This window comes from Rhinopithecus roxellana, chromosome 10, assembly GCF_007565055.1.
Source record: "Rhinopithecus roxellana isolate Shanxi Qingling chromosome 10, ASM756505v1, whole genome shotgun sequence".
NCBI classification, from domain to species: domain Eukaryota; kingdom Metazoa; phylum Chordata; class Mammalia; order Primates; family Cercopithecidae; genus Rhinopithecus; species Rhinopithecus roxellana.
In genome coordinates this window covers 95,628,308-95,650,116 of record NC_044558.1, presented here as the reverse complement: position 1 = coordinate 95,650,116, position 21,809 = coordinate 95,628,308, and positions in this window count along the sequence as shown.

Sequence of the window (21,809 nt, the reverse complement as noted above, 5' to 3'; positions counted from 1 at the left end):
TGGCAAAGCGGGTCTTGAACTCCTGGCCTCAGGTGATCCACCCACTTCAGCCTTCTAAAGTGCTGGGATTACAGGCGTGAGCCACCGCGCCCAGCCTGGACATTCAGTTCTATCAGATCTTCCCTGAGTGGAAGTGGAGGGGACTTCAAATCCCTACAGTTTGGGAAAATGGAGAAGGTGGAAGCCGGCCTTGGGAATGGACAGGAGAACATTTCCTTAGCCCTTGGACTCCTGAGTGTCTTACAGCAGGATCCTGTTTTCAACTCTGTCCCCTACTGAGTCCCCTTTCAAAAGGCCCCCTTGTGTTCTTGTGGGGTGTCCCAGCCCAAGATGGGGTGGGGTGGGGTGGGGTGGGTGTTCCACTCCATGAAAAGGTTGGCCATTTGAAGGAACGGGAATGATGAGGTGCGGCAGGAAGCTAAAGGTGGCCCTCCACTTTTGCTGAGAGAGCTTCAGTGGCCTCAAAGACAAGCATCAGCCGGGTACGGTGACTCACGCCTATAATCCCAGAACTTTGGGAGGCCGAGGCGGGTGGATCACCAGGTCAGGAGTTCCAGACCAACCTGATCAACTTGGTGAAACCCCGTCTCTACTAAAAATACAAAAATTAGATGGGCGTGGTGGCGCATGCCTGTAATCCTAGCTACTCAGGAGGCAGAGGCAGGAGAATCATTTGAACCCGGCGGGAGGAGGTTGCACTGAGCCGAGATCACGTGACTGCACTGCAGCCTGGGCAACATGAGTGAAACTCCATCTCAAAAAAAAAAAAAAAAAAAAAAAAAAAAAAAAAAAAAAAAAAAACAAGCATCCAAGGGCATTTGCTGAGTAGAGAAGCAGCTAGGGTTAGAGAAACAGATGTAGAAGCCCTTTTAGGGTCAGAATGAGATAAAGATGGCCTGCAGGCCCTGTGAGTGAGCACCCACGGTGCTGTTCAATTCAGCGGCAGGGCTACGACCCGAGACCCCAGGAAGGCTTTACAGAGACAGCTACTCAAGGTGGGCCTTGAAGGCAAGATGTAAGACATGAATGGTGGCCTCGCAGAAACGGACATTCCCTCAAGGGGGTGAGAAGCAGGCAACACCACAGAGGTGAGAAGGCAGCTGGCGCATTTGGGAATAGCCAGATCGTTCTAGCTGCTATGGAACACATGTATAGGGTGTGCACCAAGCAGGGCTTCACCAGAGAAACAGAACCAGTAGGAGATGGAGCTATGTGGCAAGAGATTTACTGCAAAGAATTGGCTTATGTGATTGTAGGGGCTGGCTAGGAAAATTCTCAATTCTTGAAGCAGGCCGTTAGGAAGGGCAGACTGGAAACTCAGCCAGGACCTGAAGCTGCCATTTCTTCTTTGGAGATTTCTTCTTTGGGGAAGCCTCAGCCTTGTTCTTAAAGTCATTCAACTGATTGGATCAGGCCCACCCAGGACATCTCAAATCACTAACTTGAAGTCAACTTTTCATTATTATTTTTTTAGACAAGGTCTTGCCCTGTCACCTAGGCTGGAGTGCAGTGGCAGAATCATGTCTCACTGCAACCTCAATCTCCTGGCCTCAAATGATCCTTCCACCTCAGCCTCCTGAATAGCTGGGATTACAGGTGCACACCACCACACCTGGCTAATTCTTGTATTTTTTGTAGAAATGGGGTTTCACCATGTTGCTCAGGTTGATCTCCAACTCCTGGGCTCAAGTGATCTTCCTGCCTCAGCCTCCCAAAGTGCTGGGATTACAGGTGTGAGCCACTGTGCTCAGCCTAACATCAACTGATTATGAACGTTTATCATATCTACAAAATACCTACACAGCAACAACTAAAGTAGCATTTGATTGAAAAACTGGAGACTATAGCCTAGCCAAGTTGACACACAAAACTGACCATCACAAGTACCAATCAGAAAGGACAGAGGAAAGAGAATGGGATCAACAGTATTTTCCAAAACGTGAAATCCTGCTACTAGAGGTCTGTGAGAAGATGGCACACAGGGTGACTGTTGGAGATACAGGAGCTTGGTGTTAAGATAACACTGAGTTGAGAAAGGAAAAGCTAACTCCTGTTTAAACCCTCTCTCAGCCCTTCTGATTAACTGAGAGAATGTCCCAGTTTGGTGCTGGCTTGATTTTTTTAACATCTCTAAACTTGTTGATAACCTCCCTTTTTTAGCAAAATGAGCAGAAGCTGTTAGTCACCAGTGTTGGACAGTATTTATTTTATTTATTTATTATTATTATTATTTTTTTTTTTTTTTTTGAGACAGAGTCTCGCTCTGTCACCCAGGCTGGAGTGCAGTGGCGCGATCTCAGCTCACTGCAAGCTCTGCCTCCCAGATGCACTCCATTGTCCTGCCTCAGCCTCCCAAGTAGCTGGGACTGCAGGCGTCCGCCACCACACCTGGCTAATTTTTCTTGTATTTTTTAGTAGAGACTGGGTTTCACCGTGTTAGCCAGGATGGTCTCAATCTCCTGACCTCATGATCCACCTGCCTCGGCCTCCCAAAGTGCTGGGATTATAGGCGACAGTATTTATTAATAAGAACATTTTCATTGTATTTATGCATTTATTTATTTACTTTCACAATTATTTTCCACATATGGCAAGTAATCTTGGTTTTCTTTTTTTCATAATTAAATATTTCCTTTTAAAATATATTTATGGCCAGGCATGGTGGCTCACGCCTATAGTCCCATTACTTTGGGAGTCCGAGCCTGGTGGATCACCTGCGGTCATGAATTCGAGACTGGCCTGGTCAACATGCTGAAACCCCGTCTCTACAAAAATACAAAAATTAGCCAGGCGTGGTGGTGCTCACCTGTAATCCCAGCTACTCAGAAGTCTGAGGCAGGAGAATTGCTTGAACCTGGGAGGTGGAGTTTGCAGTGAGCCAAGATCATACCATTGCATTCCAGCCTGGGGACAGAGCAAGACTCTGTCTCAAAAAATATACATAAATAAATAAAATATACTTACTTAGGTCAGGGCAAGGTGGCTCATGCCTGTAATCCCAGCACTTTGGGAGGCCAAGGCAGGAGGATCACTTGAGGCCGGGAGTTCAAGACCAGCCTGAACAACTTGGCAAGAACCTGTCCCTATGAAAAATTAGCAAAAATTAGCCAGGTGTGGTGGTGTACGTCTGTAGTCCCAGCTACTTGGGAGGCTAAGGTGGGAGGATTGCTTGAGCCTGGGAGGTAGAGGCTACAGTGAGCCGAGATCGCACCACTGCACTCCAGCCTGAGCAACACAGCAAGATTCAGTCTCAAAAAAATATATATATCTATATGTATATATATAATATAGGTGTGTGTATATGTATGTATATATTTATATATATTTAGTTAAATTTAAAATAGGTTCTAATGGAAAGAAAAATCCGATGTAAATAACAGAAAGATAACACTTGGATACAGCCAAAATCATGTGGCAAGGACACACAGGGAAACTGAAGCTTAGAGAGCCCACTTACAGCCATAAGGGATGACGTGGGATGACTGCAGAAATGCTCATAACTGCTAATGCCAGATCATAGTAAATCAGGGTTTATTATACCATTTTTCTCCACTTTTGTTATGTTTGAGGATTTCTATAATAAAAGCTATTTTGAAAACTTAAGACCAGGCGCGGTGGCTCAAGCCTGTAATCCCAGCACTTTGGGAGGCCAAGGCAGGTGGATCACAAGGTCAGGAGATCGAGACCATCCTGGCTAAAACGGTGAAACCCCGTCTCTACTAAAATACAAAATAAAAAAAATTAGCCGGGCGTGGTGGCGGGCGCCTGTAGTCCCAGCAACTCAGGAGGCTGAGGCAGGAAAATGGCGTGAACCTGGGAGGCGGAGCTTGCAGTGAGCTGAGAACGCGCCACTGCACTCCAGCCTGGAAGACAGAGCGAGATTCCGTCTCAAAAAAAAATTAAGTTGGCAGGATGTGTACAGGATGAACCAAAATGGGGGAAAATTAAGGCCAAAAAAGACCCAATAAATTTGTCATTACGTTCCTGTGGAGTCAGATCCTATTATCTTACCCTATTCCCAAATTATCCAACTGGGTGTCTTTTTGGTAGAGCCTTAGGCTCCAAAGAGGAAAATTAAGTTCATCATAAACCCCCTTTAGGGATGACACCTCATTTTTCCAAGGCTAATTCAAGATAGGTCAGTTAATTGATACAATTGATACAGGTTCCAGCCTGACCATGTTTCTTTGTTTCTTTTTTTGAAACAGGGTCTCACTCTGTCGCCCAGGACAGAGTGAGTGCATGGCTCACTGCAGCCTTGACCTCCTGGGCTCAAACCATCTTCTCACCTCAACCTCCCAAGTAGCTGGGACCACAGGTGTCCACTACCACACCTGGCTATGTTCTCATATTTTTTGTATACTTGGGAGGCTGAGGTGGGAGTATTTCTTGAGCCTGGGAGGTGGAGGTTGCAATGAGCAAGATCGTACCACGGCACTCCAGCCTGAGTGACAGAGCGAGGCCCTGTCTCAAAAAAAGAATAAAAAAGAAAAGACTGGGCCGGGCGCGGTGGCTCAAGCCTGTAATCCCAGCACTTTGGGAGGCCGAGACGGGCGGATCACGAGGTCAGGAGATCGAGACCATCCTGGCTAATACGGTGAAACCCCGTCTCTACTAAAAAATACAAAAAACCAGCCGGGCGACGAGGCGGGCGCCTGTAGTCCCAGCTACTCGGGAGGCTGAGGCAGGAGAATGGCGTAAACCCGGGAGGCGGAGCTTGCAGTGAGCTGAGAGCCGGCCACTGCACTCCAGCCTGGGCGGCAGAGCAAGACTCCGTCTCAAAAAAAAAAAAAAAAAAGAAAAAAAGAAAAGACTGAAACTTTCTGGTCCTATATGGGGCATAGAGGGAAGATCTGAGCAAGCACCCATCCATCTGTGACTTGGAAATTGAATCCTGCATGACTCGGGGTCTTTCCCTTTTAAAGTTCAGTGATATTAAACACTTAGAGCAGGTAACCCTGAGGAGCAAGAGCACTGAGAAGTTTCCAACAACGGTTTAGATTCCATGCCGTTGGGCCTCTAAGAGCGGGTTTTATCCCCTTCAGTGGCCTCAAGAACAGAATGACAGAATGAGGTCGATAGACTCCTTCTGACAGTTACATCTGCCTCCTTGGAAGAAAGAGGATGAAAATAGCAAGTAGCAATGCTTCCCAATTTTAGGAAGTGAAAAATAATGGCCAGGCACAGGTGGCTCACATCTGTAATCCCAGCACTTTGGGAAGCTGAGGCAGGAGGATCGCTTGAGCCCAGGAATTCGAGACCTGCCTGGGTAACACAGTGAGACCCTGCCTCTACACAAAATTTTTAAAAAGTAGCTGGGCATGATGGTGCATGCCTTTAGTCCTAGCTACTTGAGAGGCTTCAATAGGAAGATCGCTTGAGCCCAGGAGGTCAAGGCAGCAGTGAGCTATAATTGCACCACTGCATGCCAGCCTGGGCGACAGAGTGAGACTCGGTCTCACAAAAAAAAAAAAAAAAAAAAATTACTATTCAGCCTTAAAGAAAGAAATCCTGTCATCTGCTAAAACATGGATAAACCTTAAGGACATTTGGCTAAGTGAAATAAGATAATCACAAAAGGACAAATACAGATACTGCGTGATTCCACTTATGTAAGGTATGTAAAGTAGACTCTTAGAAACAAAGTAGTATGGTGGTTGCCAGGGACCCAAGGGAGGGGGCAATGGGGAGTTGTTCAATGGATATACAGTTTCAGTTTTGGAAGATGGAAAAGTTCCAGAGATCAGTTGTGCAAGGTGTTTATATAGTTAACACTACTGTACTACTGTACATTTAAACATGGTTAAGATAGTAAATTTTATGCTATGTTTTCGATCACAAAAGAAAAAAGGAGGTAAATCGAATTACACATGTGCCAAGGGCTGGCTTGGCAATGAATCTTGGGATGGAAGCCTGTTTGTTGTGCCGGTGTACCCCACATGCATGGCTTGGCAGGCTCCCCTGCCAAACCTCACCAGGCCACCTGGTCCACCCGGAACAGATTATCTGGAAATCTCGAAGCACCATCTTCACACATATTGGCCATTATCTATGATACCCCAAACCGATTTTGTTCTTCAGTACTTTTGCAAATCAGTTATGCACTTCAGCTCTCCAATAAGAGTGACAAAATTAGGGCTGGGCGTGGTGGCTCAAGCCTGTAATCCCAGCACTTTGGGAGGCCGAGAAGGGCGGATCACGAGGTCAGGAGATCAAGACCATCCTGGCTAACACGGTGAAACCCCGTCTCTACTAAAAAATACAAAAATCTAGCCGGGCGAGGTGGCAGGCGCCTGTAGTCCCAGCTACTCGGGAGGCTGAGGCAGGAGAATGGCGTAAACCCGGGAGGCGAAGCTTGCAGTGAGCCGAGATCGCGCCACTGCACTCCAGCCTGGGTGACAGGGCGAGACTCCGTCTCAAAAAAAAAAAAAAAAAAAAAAGAGTGACAAAATTAGTAACTAGCATTTACTGAAAACTTACTCCAAAGGAATTACATCATATATAAGTAAGGTGAAAATTAGCTGTAGTCAAACAAGCTTTGAAAGTACCTTAAATTGCCAACAAAATACAATATACATGATCTAGTACAAACAGCAGCCCTATACAGTAATTTCCAAGCAAACTTAAAGTTTTAGAATGATTGAGGTAGCTCAGAGCAAAAATCAAAAGGAAAGGTGACGTGTAGATGTCTGGGCATTCACACCATTCTATCTTTAAGATAACGGAAATATTTTAAATAGGGAATCTGGGAGGGGGTGACTGAGTGAAAAATTTCTGCTGACCTGCAGGTTGTACTCAATTCTCTTTTAATATTAAAGCTCTATCAAAAGTCTGACAATTGGCCGGGTGCTGTGGCTCACGCCTGTAATCTCAGTGCTTTGTGAAGCCAAGGTGGGCAGATCACCTGAGGTCAGGAGTTCAAGACCAGCCTGGCCAACATGAAACCCCGTCCCTACTAAAAACACAAAAATTTGCCGGATGTGGTGTTGCACACCTGTAATCCCAGCTACTTGGGAGGCTGAGGCAGGAGACTCGCTTGAACCCAGAAGGTGGAGGTTGCAGTGAGCCAAGATCACGCCACTGCACTCCAGCCTGGGTGACATAGTGAGACTCCATGTCAAAGAAAAAAAAAAGAAAAGTCTGACAGTTGAGGCCAGGCATGATGACTCACACCTGTAATTCCAGTACCTTGAGAGGCCAAGGTGGGAGGATCACTTGAGTGCAAGAGTTCAAGACCAGCCTGGGCAACATAGAGAGACCCCCCCTCCCCCCAACCCTGCCATTCTGCAAAATATTTTAAAAATTTAGCTGGGCATGGTGGTGTGCACCTGTGGTCCCAGCTACTCAGGAGGCTGAGGTGAGACAATTGCTTGAGCCCCGGAGGTCGAGGCTGCAGTGAGCCATGATCACGCCACTGCACTCTAGACTGGGCGACAGAGCAAGACACTGTTTCAAAACAAAACAAAAAAACTGACAATTGATAAATAGTCATCAGCCAGTATCACCACAGTGCCAGACCCCATGGCAGTGCCAGCCTTCACTGTCTTCAACACGGGAACAGCCTTCACGGTAGGAAAGAGGGCCTGGGACCTGATTATCACGCAAAGATAAATCCTCCACAGTGCAGAGCAGACAGGTACCTATAGCATAAAATTTAACAGCCATAAAAGAAGCCTTATCCATTTTGGAAACAGGAGAAAAACAGAGCTGAGTCTTTTGGTGAAGAAAGATAAAGTGAAATTTCATCTTTGATTTTATCTGGGAAACATTGTAAACTAGCTAAAAGAGAGACTGCAGAGGGAAGGAAACAATGAGAATTTCAGCTTTTTCTCTTTTACTTGTTTATTTTAAATATATATGTAACTATAAAGCAAAAAGCGGAAGTCAGTAGAGTTACATGTATCTACACTTTATATGAATAAACCTAAAGAAAAAAAAAAAAAAAAAAACCCAGGCCAGGCGCCATGGCTCACGCCTGTAATCCCAGTAATTTGGGAGGTCGAAGCAGGTGGATCACTTGAGCTCAGAAGTTCGACACCAGCCTGAGCAACATGAAGAAACCCCATCTCTACAAAAAATACAAAAATTAGCCGGACATGGTGGCTCATGCCTGTAATCCCAGCTACTCAGGAGGCTGAGGCAATTGCTTGAGCCTGAGGGGCAGAGGTTGCAGTGAGCAGAGATCACTCATGGGTGATAGAGCAAGACTCTGTCTCAAAAAATAAATAAAATAAATAAAATTTTTAAAAAACCATAATAGTGAGTAAAACAAAACAAGATGCCAAATATGTACAATTTTGGTAAGGTTTGTGTAAACTATGAAAAATACCAAATAATACAGTTTGCAATTTTTTTTTTTTTTTTTTTTTTTTTTGAGACGGAGTCTCGCTCTTTCTCCCGAGCTGGAGTGCAGTGGCCGGATCTCAGCTCACTGCAAGCTCCGCCTCCCGGGTTTACGCCATTCTCCTGCCTCAGCCTCCCAAGTAGCTGGGACTACAGGCGCCCGCCATCTCGCCCCGCTAGTTTTTTGGATTTTTAGTAGAGACGGGGTTTCACCGTGTTAGCCAGGATGGTCTCGATCTCCTGACCTCGTGATCCGCCCGTCTCGGCCTCCCAAAGTGCTGGGATTACAGGCTTGAGCCACCGCGCCCGGCGTTTTTGTTTGTTTTGAGACAGACTCTTGCTCTGCCGCCCAGGCTGGAATGCAGTGGCACCATCTCGGCTCACTGCAACCTCTGCCTCCCAGGTTCAAGCAATTCTCCTGTCTCAGCCTCCCAAGTAGCTGAGATCACATGCACGCGCCACCACACCCAGCTAATTTTTTATTTTTTTTGGTAGAGATGGTGTCTCCCATGTTGGCCAGGCTGGTCTCGAACTGCTGACCACATGTGATCCACCCACCTCGGCCTCCCAAAGTGCTGGAATTACAGGTGTGAGTCACCACGCCTAGCCCATTACTATTATATTGTTTATGGATATACATATCTACAGTAAAAATACAAGAATATGCATGAGAATGATAAACCCCAAGTTTAGGATACAGGTTACTGCTGGGAAAGAAAGGTTGCGAATGAGTTTTAAGGAACATTCAAGGAACTTCAGTTCTACCAATAATGTTTTATTTCTAAATGGTGCATAGATGGGATATGTTTGTTGTTACAAGATTAAACCAAACGGTTTACGTTTTAGGAGGGTTGGGCCTTAAGATCAGCCTAAGATAAAGGCGTGTGCAATGTCTCTCTACTAGTGCTGCCAGGCATGTGCGAGGCACATCACATGCACAGTCTCTCATGTACCTCACACAAAAACTACATGAGGTAGATTCAATTATCCACTCTTTATAATTGAGGAAATAGGGACACAGATTAAGTGGCTTACCTAAGAGCATACAGTATTACCTGGTGCCTTCAATTCTCTGAATTTGTCTCTCCACGTTTTCCAAAAGGTGATGTTTTGAAGACTGCGATAATATTGAATCATGTGACTGGAAAAACAGGACAAATCACAAGTTAAAACACACCCCCTGTCTAACATGTGCAAAGCCCTCTCTGAGGGGTCTCATCAGCCTGGAGCCTGGTTCTAATGCACTAAGCCCTTTCCTTTCCCTCCCCACTGGACTTCCTTTTAAATTGACATTTAATTGCCAGTAGTCAGATTTCCTCCAATCCCCATGCCTCTGGGCGCCTGATCTTAGGGGACTCGGGGAGCTAGACCCACATTTTCTTGGATTTCCACTTCTTCCCGTTAAACTATTATCCCTGGGTACAGTGAACTCCGTGTGCATGTGTTGCTTTATTTTGCCTTTAAAGCATACAGCTTTAATTGGGCAATCATAATGCCTTTCTCCCATTATCGTCAGCAGGGAAGTAAGTAATCAAGCTCCGCATCTTAAAACTTCGGTAAAATCAGGTCAGCAAGATGTGTGGTATTGACATGGCACCCAGCAAAGGAAAATGACTCTTGGTGGCTCACATTGTTGTGGGTCTTGTTTGCGTTGCTGTGCAGTTGTAATGGAAAATGAATAAAAATAAAAATCCTGGGGCCCTTTTTGGCCAGCACTTGGGAAGTTAATCCCACTGTCCTGGCAGAATTCCAGCTCAGGTCACTGCATTCTGCTGGTGGAAGACTCCTTGTGCAGCTTTCAGTGGAAGGGGAACTCTGCTTTGCCTCTTTTCTCAGCAACATGTGCTGCAAATTAGGCAGCTGTCCCTTCCCCACCCTGAACAGAGATGCATTTCAGTGACTCAGAATGATCCTCTCTCCCCTTGCCATGGTGGGAAGTAGGGACAGATCTGGAATCAGGAAATTAAACTGGTCCAAGAACCAGCTGAGGAGGTATTTACTATAATAAAAATCTTTGTGTGTCTCTGAGTGCTTCTGCGCAGAGAATCACAGATTCCTAGTATTAAAAGGTTTTTCAGGAATCATCTAGTTTCTTTCTAAAACTCCATGGATCCATTCCCTCCATGTGTTTTATAACATTTTATTATGCAAATTTAAAGTGTTTCTATACCTGAAGTACTTAGAAGTTTTCTCTCCCCTCCTCAACTATATGGTTTTTTTGTTTGTTTGTTTTGTTTTTGTTTTTGTTTTTTTTTCCGAAATGGGGTCTTGCTCTGTCACCCAGGCTGGAGTGTAGTGCTGCAATCTCGGCTCACTGCAAACTTCACCTCCCGGGTTCAAATGATTCTCCTGCCTCAGCCTCCCGAGTAGCTGGGATTACAGGCATGTGCTACCATGCCCCGCTAATTTTTGTATTTTTAGTAGAGACGGGGTTTCGCCAAGTTGGCCAGGCTGGTCTCGAACTCCTGACCTCAAGTTATCCACCCACCTCAACCTCCACACCTATATACTTTTGTTGCTTCTTTTCATTGTTTTACATGCTTTTAAAAAAATGTTTAGCACTCTTTCCAATATGAAATGTATTGCATTTCTTTTATTTTCTTTTTTCTTTTTTTTTTTTTTTTTGAGACAGAGTTTCACTCTTGTTGCCCAAGCTGTAGTGCAATGGTGCGATCTCAGCTCACTGCAACCTCTGCCTCCTGGGTTCAAGTGATTCTCCTGCCTCTGCAGGCACCTGCCACCATGCCCGCCCAGCTAGTTTTTTGTATTTTTAGTACAGATGGGGTTTCACCATGTTGGCCAGGCTGGTCTCAAATTCCTGACCTCAGGTGATCCACCCACCTTGGCCTCCCAAAGTTCTGGGATTACAGGCGTGAGCCACCGCGCCCCGCCAGATTGCATTTCATTGTGTTAGAAATAGATCCAAGCTAATTCTTCTCCATACAAATAATATTCTATTCCCAAAGATGTTTATTGAATAGTGATTTCTAATTTGTGTCACTTAACCTCTCTGAGAATCAACTTTCAGTACCTGGAAAAATAGAATGATAATGATACCCACCAGACAGGCTTGTCCAAAGGATGCACTAAGACAACATGTGAAAAGGTCCCAGCACATTGCATGCACAGCAAATGCATGTCTACTAAATGGTGTCTTCCTTTTTGTCCCTTCCTTCTTTTTATTTATTTATTTATTTTTATTTTTTGAGACCGAGTCTTGCTCTGTCACCCAGGCTGGAGTAAAGTGGAGCAATCTCAGCTCATTGCCACCTCCACCTCCTGAGCTCAAGCAATTCTCCTGCCTCAGCCCCCCAAGTAGCTGGGACTACAGGCGAGCACCACCACGCCGGCTAATTTTTGTATTTTTAGTAGAGACAGGGTTTCACCATGTTGGCCACTCTCATCTCAAAATCCTGACCTCAAGTAATCCACCCACCTCAGCCTCCCAAAGTGCGGGGATTACAGGTGTGAGCCACCGCACCCAGCCTCCTTCCTTTTTCTTCTTCTTCTTCTTTTTTTTTTTTAAGGCAGAATCTCTGTCCCCCAGGCTGTAGTGTAGTGGCATGATCTCTGCTCATTGCAACCTCCGCCCCCCGGGTTCAAGCGATTCTCCTGCTTCAGCCTCCCAAATAGCTGGGATTACAGGCGCGTGCCACCATGCCCAGTTAATTTTTGTATTTTTAGTAGAGACAGGTTTCACCATGTTGACCAGGCTGGTCTCGAACTGAACTTTGCCTCAGGTGATCCGCCCACCTCAGCCTCCCAAAGTGCTGGGATTACAGGTGTAATCCACCGCATTCTGCCTCCTTCCTTCCTTTTTATCTGCATCAGCCTATTTTTTTTTTCTAGAACCCTTTTATGTACCAATGAAATCAAGCCTTGCTGGAATGGTCCAACGGTTGTCTACCCCTAGTTTTATATTGGGAGGCTACTAAGAAGAATGGTGTGGGGAGGAGAGGAGGGTGAAGGCGCTTTCTGGAAAAGACCCATCCTAATGACACACGTGTTGTGACTGCAGCCCCCTCTCTCCCCTCAGGTCAGAGAATCCTCTTAGAGGCTGTTCTGTGGTCTCAAAATGCTCCCCGCCCCCAAGTTGCCATGTCAGATGTTTGAGGGAAATCTGATTTCTGAGGACAGAGCTCTAGGTGTGGGTTGTTTTATTTTGGGGATGGGATGGGGGTAGGAGTTGGCCAAGGGTTTGCTGCATTCCAGGAAGAGGGAGGACTGCTCTCCTCCGATGAGTCATGGAAGAGAAACGTCTAATGTTTGCAAACGTCTCCAGCCAAGCCTCTGCTTTCTTGGACTCCACCCATCCCCCATCCATGCAGATTGAACCCCCCGTGAGAAGATTTAAATGTTAAGGTTGAAGGCCAAAGAGGCCATGGCTCTACCGGTTGAGATGGGAAGCAGCTAAGAGAACGGGAACGATTGTCCAGTACCTCTAGACTCCAGCTTGCAAGACACGGAACAGGACCTTACAATGGGTGTATACATCTTCCAAATCAGGACATACTCTGGGTGGTGCAGGAGGATCAGATGAAAGAACTGGATTTTCACAGGGGCCCTGCCATCTGCAGAGGGCTTCCGATCAATACGGCATCTGCAGAGGGCTGGGAGATCAGAGAAGCCACAGTTGGAGAAGGAGCAGAGGGGATTGCAGAAAAGATGGCCAGAGCATAGGGAGTCAGGGGAGGTCTTGCAAATGACAGAAGCTGTGATCTGTTTCTTTCAGGGGAAGATGAAGGATGAGCGGACTTGAGAGGGATGGAGCTGGTGGGGGTGTGCTGGGAGCCCACGGCTGCCTCAGCCTCAGCCTTAGCCAGACTGCTGGAGCCAGATGGGGTTCATGATGCATCTTCCCAGATGGAACGGATCAGGCATGTCAGACAAGCTTCTCTTAGGATACATGGTGTCCTCCTCCCTCCCCCTATTCGAAATCAGGAGAGAATCACAAGGTAACTTGGGAGGGCAGCCAACCTCCTGGGAATCTTTCGTGAACTATCAGGTAACTACAGCAGGATCACAATAGAAGACCTAAACATGCCTCCACCACCATCCCCCCCCTTTTTTTTTTCTATTGTGGGACATCAAGGGAGCAAGCTGGTCAGCTTGGGAACAAAGATCCTATTCTAGGAATTTGTCCACAGCAACCCTATCTGCTTCGTGCACTGTCCTTGGATTTCTGCCAGACTGAAACTCAACCTGCTTGGGGCTGCTACCACTACTGTGAGAGCAACACCCTGGCACCCGGCAGGGAAGGCAGAATCAGAGAACTCATCCTTTAAAATTAAAATTGCATTTAATCACTCTTCTTTTTTCTACCAGGCTCAGGAGGCCAGGCCAACTCTGCATTTTAAGTGTTTCACCATTCAAAATCTAAGCACCTTGGGGGTGAGGAAGGAGGGCAGTGGAGGAGAACTTTTGAAATCTTTCCACAAAAATCAAAGAACAAACCAACTAGAGGGAAAAATAGCTGCTATATTTAAACTACATTATCCCATCAGGGAGCTATGGTTTTGAGAACCATTCCACAGTACTTTGTTTGGCACTGCTATATGGGTTTCTTTTCTTCCTTTTTTTTAAGATGGCAACATTTTTTTTTCTTCAGAGCAGTAATTGCAAAGGAAGCAAAGGGCTTCACTAATTAATTTAGTAGATATTCACTAAGCATCTGCTATGTGCCTGGCACTACACTGGTCACTGGGGGCACAAAATAAATAAGGAAGGACTCAAGGTCCTCATTGCAAATAATTATCATGCATTTATTCAAGAAGTTTTGATTGCATGCCTTCTAAGTGCATATGATTCTGTTACAGGAAAGGGTCCCAATCCAGACCCCAAAAGAGTGTTCTTGGATCTTGCGCAAGAAAGAATTCAGGTCGAGTCCACAGAGTAAAGTGAGAGCAACTTTATTAGGAAAGTAAAGGAATAAAAGAATGGCTGCTCCATAGACAGAGCAGCCCCGAGGGCTGCTGGTTGCCCATTTTTATGGTTATTTCTTGATGATATGCTAAACAAGGGGTGGGTTATCCGTGCCTCCCCTTTTTAGATCATATGATGTTGTCATGGCATTTGTAAACTGTCGTGGTGCTGGTGGGAGTGTAGCAGTGAGGACGACCAGAGGTCACTCTGATCGCCATCCTAGATTTGGTGGGTTTTGGCCACTTCTTTACTGTAACCTGTTTTATCAGCAAGGTCTTTATGACCTGTACCTTGTGCCAATCTCCTATCTCATCCTGTGACCTAGAATGTCTTAGCCATCTGGGAATGCAGCCCAGTAGGTCTCAGCCTCATTTTACCCAGCTCCTATTCTAAATGGAATTGCTCTGGTTCACACACCTCTGACAATTTCTATTCTCCTGGAGTTTATAACCTGGTGGAAGAGGAGAGACAATAAACAAGTGACTTAGGGTGATTGAGTGCCATGAAGGAAGGAGTATTACTCATATGTGCATTTGCCCATTTGCTATTCCTTCTGCCCAAAATGCTGTTCTTCTTGGCTCTAAATTTTCAAGGGGCTCTGTATTATTCCTGGCTCACTTCTCAGAGGGAGGTGACCACCCTACTGGCCCTCCTCCTGTCACTCTCAAATGTGAGTCCATGACCCAGTCAAGTGGAGATGTCAGATCAGCAGCTGAGTATATGCATCCAGACATACAAACGTGTAGTCAACAATATGTAGGTGGGCCAGGCGCGGTAGCTCATGCTTGTAATTCCAGAACTTTGGGATGCCGAGGCAGGCGGATCATTTGAGTTCATGCGTTCAAGACCAGACTGGCCAACACATTGAAACCCCGTCTCTACCAAAAAATACAAAAATTAAACAGGCGTGGTGGTGCATGCCTGTAATCCCAGCTACTTGGGAGGCTGAGGCAGGAGAATAGCTTGAACACGGGAGGTGAGGTTGCAGTGAGCCGAGATCACACTCCTGCACTCTAGCCTGGGTGACAGAGTGAGACCCTGTCTCAAACAAGCAAACCCATTATGTAGGTGAAGTTTAAAGCAGTGGGACTAAGAACAGATTATAGGTAGGAAGACTGCCACGTCCTAAGCCCTGGGACACTCCAGGTTTAAAGTTGAGTAGAAGAGTCGGGACACAGTGGCTCACATCTATAATCCCAGCACTTTGGGAGGCTGAGGTGGGAAGATTGCTTAAGCCCAGGAATTTAAGACCAGTCTGGGCAATATGGCAAGACTCCCCATCTCTGCAAAAAATAAAAAAATTTGGCAGGGTATGGCGGCACATGCCTGTAGTCCCAGGTACTCAGGAGGCTGAGGTGGGAGGATTGCTTGAGCCCGAGTGGTTGAGGTTGCAGTGAGTCATGATGGTGCCACTGTACTCTAGCCTGGGCAACAGAGCGAAACCCCATCTCAAAAGGAAAAAGAATAAAGTTAAGTAGAAGAGGAGGAGGCACATGAAAAGGAGGTTGAAAACAACCAACCAGAGAAGAGAAAGGAAAACCCAGGTTACTATACTCAAGTTGAGTGATATAAAATGCTATTTGAGGCCAGGCACAGATGGCTCATGCCTGTAATCCCAGCACTTTGGGAGGCTGAGGTGGGTGAATCACTTGAGGTCAGAAGTTCAAGACCAGCCTGGCCAACATGGTGAAACTCCGTCTCTACTAAAAATACAAAAATTAGCCAGGCATGGTGGTGTACACCTGTAATCCCAGCTACTCGGGAGGCTGAGGCAGGAGAATCACTTGAATTTGGGAGGTGGAGGTTGCAGTGAGCTGAGATTGTGCCACCGCACTCCAGCCTGGGCAACAGAGCGAGACCTTGTCTAAAACAAATAAACAAAGTGCTGTTTGAGACTTCTGGGCTACTGATGATGGAAGTGTTAGAGAAGGCCGCTATCATGCAAGACTTCCAAGATGAGGCGGAATCTCAGCCTTCATCTTGAAGGGTGATAGAGGTTCACCAGGCAGGTCCAAGCAGAAGGCACAGCCTGAGGAGAGGTCCCAAGGAAGGGATAATGAGTCATTGTGTCAGGAGCTTGGAATTGGAGGAGAGGTCTTGGTGGATGTATAGCAGATGACATTGCAAACTGCAATGGAAGAATGTAGGGCATCTCCAAACAGGATTTTCAGTGTTGTGCTAGTTACTCCTTTTTTTTTTTTTTTTTTTTTTTTGAGGCAGAGTCCTACTCTGTTGCCCAGGCTGGAGTACAGTGGTGCAATCTCGGCTCACTGCAACCTCTGCCTTCCAGGTTCAAGCGATTCTCCTGACTCAGCCTCCCGAGCAGTGATTATAGGCGCGCGCCACCACGCTCAACCAATTTTTGTATGTTTAGTAGGGATGGGGTTTTGCCATGTTGACCAAGCTGGTTTTCAGCTCCTGGCCTCAAATGATCCACCCACCTCGGCCTCCCAAAGTGCTGGGATAATATGAGTGAGCCACCACACCCAGCCCTGTGCTAGTTACCTCTGCTTCCTTCAGACCAGTGAGATTTTTGACTTTCCTCAGTGAACACTTGTTGTTTGGCAGATCTAACATTTGCAGCCCTTTCTTCTGATAACAGCACCCAGATTTTCCTTTGAGGCTTCGTTTTCCAGCATGTGTGTCCTGAACTAGCAGCATCAATATCACCGGGGAACTCAGAAATGCAAATTCTGGGGTCCACCCCAGACCTACTGAATGAGCATTCTGGAGGCAGGTCCCAGCAAAAGGTGTTTTCAGAAGCCCTCCAGGTGATGCTGAGGCATGCGTGTGAAAACCACCCCTGTAGGGAACTACTTCTTCCCCTGTCTCAGTTCGTGCAATTCAGATGGTACTGACCATAGTCTTTGCTTCCAGGGGTGTGCACAAATCCTACAGAAAATCTTAGGCCTTTCTCTCCAGTTTAGTGCTCAGAAAGCACTAAACCAGAGAACTGGAAAATGGAGATGCTGGAACCATATCTGCCACCACCCGGAGAGAGGCTGACTGAGAGTAAAAAGCAAAGGAAAAGCTGGGCGTGGTGGCTCATGCCTGTAATCCCAGCACTTTGGGAGGCTGAAATGGGCGGATCACCTGAGGTCAGGAGTTTGAGACCAGCCTGGCCAACATGATGAAACCCCATCTCTACTAAAAATACAAAAACTAGCCAGGCATGGTGATGCATGCCTATAATCCCAGCTGCTCAGGAGGCTGAAGCAGGAAAATCAGTTGAACCTGGGAGGTGGAGGTTACAGTAAGCCGAGATCGTGCCACTGCACTCCAACCTGGGTGCCAGCACTTTCAGAGGCCGAGGTGGGTGGATCACTTGAGGTCAGGAGATCAAGACCAGCCTGGCTAACATGGTGAAACCCCATTTCTACTAAAAATAAAAAAAATTAGCTGGGCGTAGGGGCGCACGCCTGTAATCCCAGCTACATGGGATGCTGAGGCGGGAGAATCACTTGAACCCCGGAGGCGGAGGTTGCAGTGAGTTGAGGTCGCACCATTGCACTCCAGCTTGGGCAACAAGAGGGAAACTCAAATAAATAAATAAATAGGAAAGAGACAGAGCTAAGAGGTGGAGAGAGATTCTCAGTGACTTTTTTTGAGCACCTGGATCAAGCTGTTCTAAATTTGGAGTCTATTCCCTATAAGTCCCTTTTTTTATAAGCATAAGATAGTTAAGTTGGATTTTTAACACTCGGCCGTCTAAATAATGCTTATAATCGTGCACTGTACAGGGAAGGCAGATTCCTGAAACGGCATTCTGATAAGTTTGACAAATTCTCAGATATTAAAGTTATAGTTCATGGGCATGTAGAAAAAGTGGTGGTCACTAGGAGCTGGTGTATGTTCAGTAACATAAGCCATGTCAAAGTGGATGCATTTCTGCACTTCTGTGAAAAGAGCACTAGAGTGTGGATTTGGAGCCTGTTATAGACAATGTCTCTGAATCTTCCTCTTTTTTTTTTTTTTGAGACAGAATCTTGCCCTGTCGCCCAGGCTGGAGTGTAGTGGTGCAATCTCAGCTCACTGCAACCTCTGCCTCCCGGATTCAAGCGATTTTCCTGCCCCAGCCTCCCGAGTAGCTGGGATTACAGGCGCATGCCACCATGCCTGGCTAACTTTTGTATTTTTAGTAGAGATCGGGTTTCACGTATTGGTCAGGCTGGTCTCAAACTCTTGACCTCGTGGTCTGCTCACCTTGGCCTCCTGAAGTGCTGGGATTATAGGAGTAAGCCACTGCACCCGGTCTTTTTTTTTTTTTTTTTTTTTTTTTTTTTTTGAGATGGAGTCTCGCTCTGTTGCTCAGGTTGGAGTGCGGTGTCACAATCTTGGCTCACTGCAACCTCCACCTCCTGGGTTCAAGCCATTCTCCCTGCCTCAGCTTCTTGAGTAGCTGGGATTACAGGCACCTGCCACCATGCCTGTCTAATTTTTGTGTTTTTAGTAAAGATGGGGTTTCACCATGTTGGCCAGGCTGGTTTTTGAACTCCTGACCTCAGGTGATCCACCTGCTTTGGCCTCCCAAAGTGCTGGGATTACAGGCATGAGCCATTACGCCCGGCCAGTCCTCTCATTAACTTCTTATGGACAAAGCAGAGAAAGGTGGGTGGTAGACTAATGTCTGCCTAATCATCTTAAGTGACAATTTAAATACTGCAGGCAATTCTCATTATTCTACTCAACAAGTATGTGCCCCAAAATAAGAGATGACAGATGTAACTTGGTTGAACAGCCTTAGTTCTCATCGGTGTCTCAGTGTAAGCATCTGACTGTGCCAGTTCTGATTTTGGTACATAAATGGGTGTTTTCATATAACATGACCCTTAGGTCAAGCTGACTACATCAGGCACTCAACCAAAAGAAAAATGATCTGTTCCAACACTGTGTAATAAAGTATTATAGAAGATAAGGAGGCAGGGAGTGCCTTATAAGATTTTCACTTTACTGATTTTGGACACTGTAGTCAAGTTGATTTTTATAATAGTTGAACAATTAAACACATTTAATTGGATATTTTCAATCTGGAATGAGTGTCTAGAAGTTCTACTGGATAGAGACATAGAAGACATGCTTATCAAATTTGTATGTAACCCAAAGCTGGGACATAGAGCTAAAGTACTTGAAAATGAAGAACTCAAAAGACCAGAACAGACGCTAAACATGGGTCTAGAGCATGAGAACATTCAAGTACACGCAGAATTCAGTGCCTGGGTTAAAAACAATAGAGCAAGTGCACAATGAGATTTACCGACTGTAGTTTATATAGAAAGGACTCTGTTTTGAGTTGACTGTTAGCACAAATCTACAGTGTACAGGGGAAAAGATCCAGTGCAAAGGTGGGCATGACAACTCCTCTGCAAGACCATGCCCAGACTCTTTTTTTTTTTTTTTTTTTTTGATACAGAGTCTTGTTCTGTCGCCCAGGCTGGAGTGCAATTGCTATCACAGGGGCATGCCACCACACCCAACTGATTTTTGTATTTTTAGCAGAGACGGGGCTTCACTATGTTGGCCAGGCTGGTCTCAAACTCCTGACCTCATGTGATCCACCCGCCTTGGCCTCCCAAAGTGTTGGATTATAGGCGTGAGCCACCTCACCCAGCCCCATGCCCAGACTTTTGTACTCAGTACTGGGTACCTCTAGAACTGGATGACAAAGTTGCTGAGGGATTACAAACTCATGATCTAGGAAGAAGCTGGGAAGAGACTTCCTTTTTTTTCCTAGACAGAGTCTTGCTTTGTCACCCAGGCTGGAGTGCAGTGGCACGATCTCGGCTGACTGCAACCTCTGCCTCCCAGGTTCAAGCAATTCTTCCGCCTCAGCCTCCGGAGTAGCTGGGATTACAGGCGCATGCCATCACGCCTGGCTAATTTCTGTATTTTTTTTTTTTTTTTTTTTTTTTCAGTAGAGATGGGGTTTCACCATGTTGGCCAGGCTGGTCTCGAGCTCCTGACCTTGTGATCTGCCCACCTTGGCCTCCCAAAGTGCTGGAATTATAGGCGTGAGCTGCCACACCCGGCTGGGAAGAGACTTTTTAACACAGTAGATAGCTTGAAATACTCAAAGGGATCTCACACCAAAGAGGGATTAAACTCGTTTGGAATGGTTCCAGAGAGCTAAACAAGATCCAATGTACAGATGAAGTTAGCCAATGGGAGGTGGATTCAGCCTAGAATGAGACTGCTTTAATGATTAGAGCTGTCCAAATACAGAACGGACTGCCTTTTGCAATCTCCACTGCTTTACAGGGAGCTGTAGAGCACTGGGAAGTTGGCTGGGGCCTCTTTTACAAGTCACTCATTTCCACTGTCCATTTCTGTCTAACTTGCTTTTTAAACCAGCTTGCCTTTTAGCAGCTAATGTCCTCCTTTATTAATGTCTTTGAAGTTCTTTGATCAAATCATCTATCTTTCTGAATCAGTTTCTGTTTTCTCTCCCTGTCCTCAATTGATTGAATGTGCCTGTAATTCTTGCTGAAAAACAGAGTATTTCTAAAACCTATTCTTACTTTTAAAAACCCTTGTTAACAAGAAGCAAGTATAACACGATGCATAAAATAAATTAAGCACAAATTTATTTCTACATGAAAGAAACTAGATATTTCTGCCTTTGGGAGACTGCGTTTCTGATAAATTTTGGCAACCCATCAACAACAGCTTTCAGAGACACCAGCAGGTTGAGGAACCAAGAGCATAATTGTTATGATGATGTATAAGGGGGCCAATTCTGGGCTTAAAATCACACTGTTTCAGCTTAAGGGAGTATTCCAGCCTCAGGTAAATAGAAAGCTTGCGGAGGACAGTCTAGGAGGGCAAAGGCAGTGTGGTAACAGTACCAGTGTGAACTTGAACCTTCCTCCTTTCTGAGAAACCTGTAATGCTGTTTAGCTTTGTTTTTGTCTGTTTGTTTTCAACTGACTACACTTCACAGCCATTCTCATGAGGTAAGTAGTTCAGAGAGGCCCTCTAGTTTATTTCACAAATTGGAAATCAATGAACTTGAGTTCACCGAAAATTTGCTGAGGCCCTCCTATGGGGGAGGCCCTTTGCAAGTCGCTTATGGGCTAGGGATGGTGGGACTCATTCATTCATTCAAACAGCAGGCATTTAATAAATAAGGAGCATAGACTGTTCTTTGTACTGAGGATGGACAAGGCCCTGTTCTTATGGAGCTTCTGTCCTAGAGCTCCATGAGACACTAGGAGACAGGCAGTTAACAGCTAAACCAAAATACAACATCACAAGTAAGCACTCTGAAGAAAACTGACCGGGCACGGTGGCTCATGCCTGTAATCCCAGCACTTTGGGAGGCCGAGGCAGGTGGATTACCTGAGGTTGGGAGTTCGAGGCCAGCCTGGCCAACATGGTGAAACCCAGTCTCTACTAAAAATACAAAAATTAGGCAGGCATGGTGGTGTGCACCTGTATTCCCAGCTACTTAGGAGGTGGAGGCAGAAGAACTGCTTGAACCCAGGAGGCCGAGGTTGCAGTGAGCTGAGATTGCGCTGCTGTCCTCCGGCCTGGGTGACAGAGTGAGA